This window comes from Lynx canadensis, chromosome B4, assembly GCF_007474595.2.
Source record: "Lynx canadensis isolate LIC74 chromosome B4, mLynCan4.pri.v2, whole genome shotgun sequence".
NCBI lineage: Eukaryota > Metazoa > Chordata > Mammalia > Carnivora > Felidae > Lynx > Lynx canadensis.
The window spans coordinates 118,621,145-118,625,554 of NC_044309.1; the positions used below are offsets into that span (position 1 = coordinate 118,621,145).

Consider the following 4,410-nt stretch of genomic DNA (forward strand, 5'->3'; position numbering starts at 1 on the left):
CAGCATAATGCATTTGTAATTGATTGCCCTTAGTATTAGAATAATAAAAATTTTCATTTACATTTTTAACTGGAATAAATTAATTGCAATTCTTCCTAATTGTCTGCTTATAACCCAAGTTATTTTTCAAAGTGGATTCTAAAATAACAAACACATAAATCCAAATTATTCTACTGAAGGCAAAAATAAAGCATGAGAACAAAATTATAAGCATTTTAGAGGACGTTTGACACAACTTTATTAACACTGTGATATTCCCCTACATATCAGGTAACCTCATCCCAGGCCTGAGTGTTTTGTCAGATAATGAAGGAATATTCACCGAATTGAAAAGAAATGGAGTACGACATTAGATTACAACTTTCGTATACAGGAGAAGTACATCATAGCAATGCCTTTTCTTCCTTTTATCTGCTTCCCCTTTCCCTTCAGGCAAAAATATAAATGAAAAATGCCTTCTACCTTCAATCAAATACCAAAGATAAAATGCCGATTGCCTGCCTGACTGCTTACAATGGAGGTGTAACAAATGTTAATCTATTTCTGTGGCCAACAGAGAGGGGGAGCTGGGAAGAAGAGAAGGGGATTTGAAGAGCTTTTCCTCGGTGGCATTTCTGAGACTTCAAAATGCTCTTAGAAGCTACTTAACAACAAAATCAGTTGATCCCATTGTTGTGGCTCAGAATCCTGTTTCAGTATATCAGCCGAGTGAGGAGGCTAAGGTGTTGGAGTGGCATTAATACATTGCCCATGGATATTTCCAAAACTTTTAATTACAGCACTTTAAAGAAGCGTTATGAACATCCTCCAGCCTGCCACAAGCCGGGCAAGGCTCACCACTGAGAAAATCAAAGCCCAGATCTTGACCTCAGAGGATCCCACCAAGTTTATTTCTGAAACTAACTCTGCTCAGCTTTAGTTTCAACCCCTCTTTATGGTGGGAGTATGTATAGGAGACCCTCTCCCTTTCATCCTGGATTCCATACCATAGGGAAGGGGGCTCCCCATTGTGCTGTTTTAGTATCTAGTCGTACTCCTTTGCTGCAGCTGCCGGTGTCCAGTCCTGAACACTAACACCCACCAGGGCAGCCCTGATCCACAACCATCACCTCTGAGGGTTCAGATCCCACTTGGTTCTTGGTTGAAAAGAGAAAGAAAAGGAGGAATGTGACAGAGAGCATCCTTCCTCTTTTCCTGTGATGGTTAATTTTAAATGCCAAACTGACTAGGCCACGGTGCCCAATTTTTTGCTCAAACATCAGTCTAGGTGTTGCTATGAAGGTATTATTTAGATTAACATTTAAGTCAGTAGACCTGGAGTAAAGCAAATGGACCTCTATAATGTCAGTTGTCCTTATCCAATCAGCTGAAGGCCTCCAGAGAAAAGACTGAGGTCCCACAAAGAGGAAGGAATTCTGCCCCCACACTACCTTCAGGCTCAAACTGCATCATCAACTCCTACCAGAATTTCCAGGCTGTCCGGCTGCCCTACAGATTTTAGACTTTCCAGCTCCCACAATTGCATGAGCCAATTCCTTAAATTCCTTAATTCCTGTTTGTTGTGCTTGTCCTATTGGTTCTGCTTCTCTGAAAATTTCTGACTCATACACTTCCCCAGAAGATTTCCCCTCTTATGGGACAGCATACAGGGCCTAAAAGGTGAACCTGTTCACTCAGGATCCCAATTGCCTCAACAAATGGATCATCCAAACCTGCAAGGTACAGGTTGTGAAGCCCAATCGTGTGACTCCATTCTGACCAGCCTCTGGACCTTTGACACTGACCCTAAGGCTTGAAAGGAAATCAGTAGCAAGAGAACTTGCCATATTGCTGCTTCACACTCAGTGACCAGGGGACTTTGGGTCTTCTCCGAACCCAAGGAGATATTCTCCTTCTCTCTCCCGCCTTGGTCACTGCTCCTGAGGACAAATAGCTCCTCCGTTTAGCGAGAACCTATCATCTGACAGACTATGGAACTAGTAAGTAGGCCACTTCTGGACACATGTCTGTATCCACCATATACTTCATAATGATTGATCCTCAATATAGACAATAAGACCAAACTGTAGCATGATTCCATTTCTCTGCTTGCCTTGGAATGAACAGGAGTTTGGACAGGAAAACACACCCAGTGTCTACCTTGAGGCTTTTCATTCTCTCTGGCTGTTTAGTCTGAACTCTGGGCTGTTCTCTACAGGCATAAATCAAACTCTGGAATCATCCTTCTAAATTCATTAATAATTCGGAGTCCTGACTCTCCAAACCAGGATGTCTTCCTGATCTATATTCTTTCCATGTGGCCTTAATGTGTTTTACTATTCTTCCTCATTTAAGAGAAAAAAACAGTTTTTCATATGCTTTTTTGAGAGGGAGGGGATAGTTCAAAGTTTTTTAATTGCTTATGTTCAATATAAACCAAAGCATCTAAATTCACAATACAACTTTCATTAGTCTTGAGTATTTTTATATTATTTATATGAGCACTATCAGTTTATTAACACCTACTATCTTTAGCATACACATGCAAATTATTTTCTAGCTATTGCTAATAGTAAGTGAGGTAGGGTATTCTATAAACACTAAATTATCAGGGCACCTGGGTGGCTTAGTCAGTTAAGCCTCCGACTTTGGCTCAGGTCATGATCTCATGGTTCATGAGTTCAAGCCCTGCATCAGGATCTGTGCTGACAGCTCAGAGCCTGAAGCCTGCTTCGGATTCTGTGTCTCCCTCTCCCTCTGCCCATCCCCCGCTCATGCTCTATGACTCTCTCTCTCTCTCTCTCTCTCTCTCTCAAAAATAAATATTGACAAAATTTAAAAATAAGTAAATAAACAAAATAAAAAAATAAATGCTAAATTATCATTCAATGAGTTATTTGCTGCTGTTCCTTTTCTGCCCTTTCTTGTTGGTGAATTGTATCTTGGGCCACTTGCTGCATTTTCTTCAGTTTTTCCAGGCTCAGAAATTTTAAGGGTTAAAGTTTGGGTTTACACAGCACCATTGCAGTTATATCTTCCACAGACAACTTGATTTGGAAGAATTTTCTGGAACATTGACTTCAATTCGCCATATCTGAATTGCTGGATACAGCTAAGTTTTTTCCTGAAATTTCTCCTGGTCTTTTTCATGGGAACGTTAGGCATCCAACCTGGTGTTACCAAGATGACTGACAGTTCTTGACTCAAGCTTACAAGAAGAAACATTCATCTCTTCCCAGGTGGCTCCAGTTTTGTTTTGTTTTTTAATTATTTTTTAATGTTTATTTATTTTTGAGACAGAGAGAGACAGAGCATGAACAGGGGAGGGTCAGAGAGAGGGACACACAGAATCTGAAGCAGGCTCCAGGCTCCAAGCTGTCAGCACAGAGCCCCACGCGGGGCTTGAACTCACAGACCATGAGATCATGACCTGAGCCGAAGTCGGATGCTCAACCAACTGAGCCACCCAGGCGCCCCAGCTCCAGTTTTTCATATGCTTTGTTTCCCTATTCTCTCTTTACCATTTTCCCTTTCTTTGTTTAGTCTCCCTCCAATATGGATTTGACCTGAATTATTCCAGTAACTACATTTTCCTTCTATTTCACATTTGCTCTATAGACCAAACTTCAATATATTTCTTTTCCATTCACTGTATTCTGGATTTTTTTTCTCTTATACCATAAGTTAAGGGACAACCTGGGAAAGTTTGAATTACAAGTAGCCAATTGGCTTATCTACCTCATCTATACTTATTATTTTTATTCACACAAATAGGGCACCAAAATTCTCTGGGAAATCAGCTGTGTACTGTCCAGGTACAAGAAAGAAGTTGTGTAAGATTCCCTGAGAGATTTAAAGCTATCATCATGGTAACTTAGAAATAACCAACTGCAACTGTTCCATGGAGGCCCAAGACTCAGTTAATTACCACTGCTAAATTAATCCAAGAGACTCTAACCAAATGCCCAACTGAGTTGTAAAAATAATCACTAAATAACCAAAAGGCCTTCCAGAAGACAAGAGAGCATCACTTGGACCTGCCTATAATAGCAGAGGCTGAATTTCTCCTTTCTGGTTTCCTTCTAGTTCACCGGAAAGCTGGTTATCCCTAAGGAGAAATGGAAGGAAAAGGATTTCTGACCACAGGATCATCACCCAAAAATGAGGCTCTCCTTAGAGAGTGAGCCACACTTCCTGGAGAAAACACAGCAGCCCATGAATCATGAAATAGAAAAATCTGCAGGCTAACTGATGACTTGGCCTCAGAAAGAAAAGGAATCATGGGTAATCACCCTGGCCTGGCAAAATGTATGAAGCTTTCCTGACAAAGCTAAAAGTAGAATTTAATGTCCAGCAATGCAAAACAATTCTTAAAAATGCAAAATATAGACATGATCTGAGTTCAAATTCTGACTTGCCATTTACTAGATG

At 40.6% G+C, this 4,410-nt stretch overlaps 1 pseudogene; it reads right to left on the reverse strand.

The window, feature by feature from the left end:
• Positions 1-2,864: 2,864 nt before the first annotated feature.
• On the reverse strand, positions 2,865-3,129 carry LOC115518780 (annotated as a pseudogene).
• Between the last annotated feature and the right edge of the window lie 1,281 nt (positions 3,130-4,410).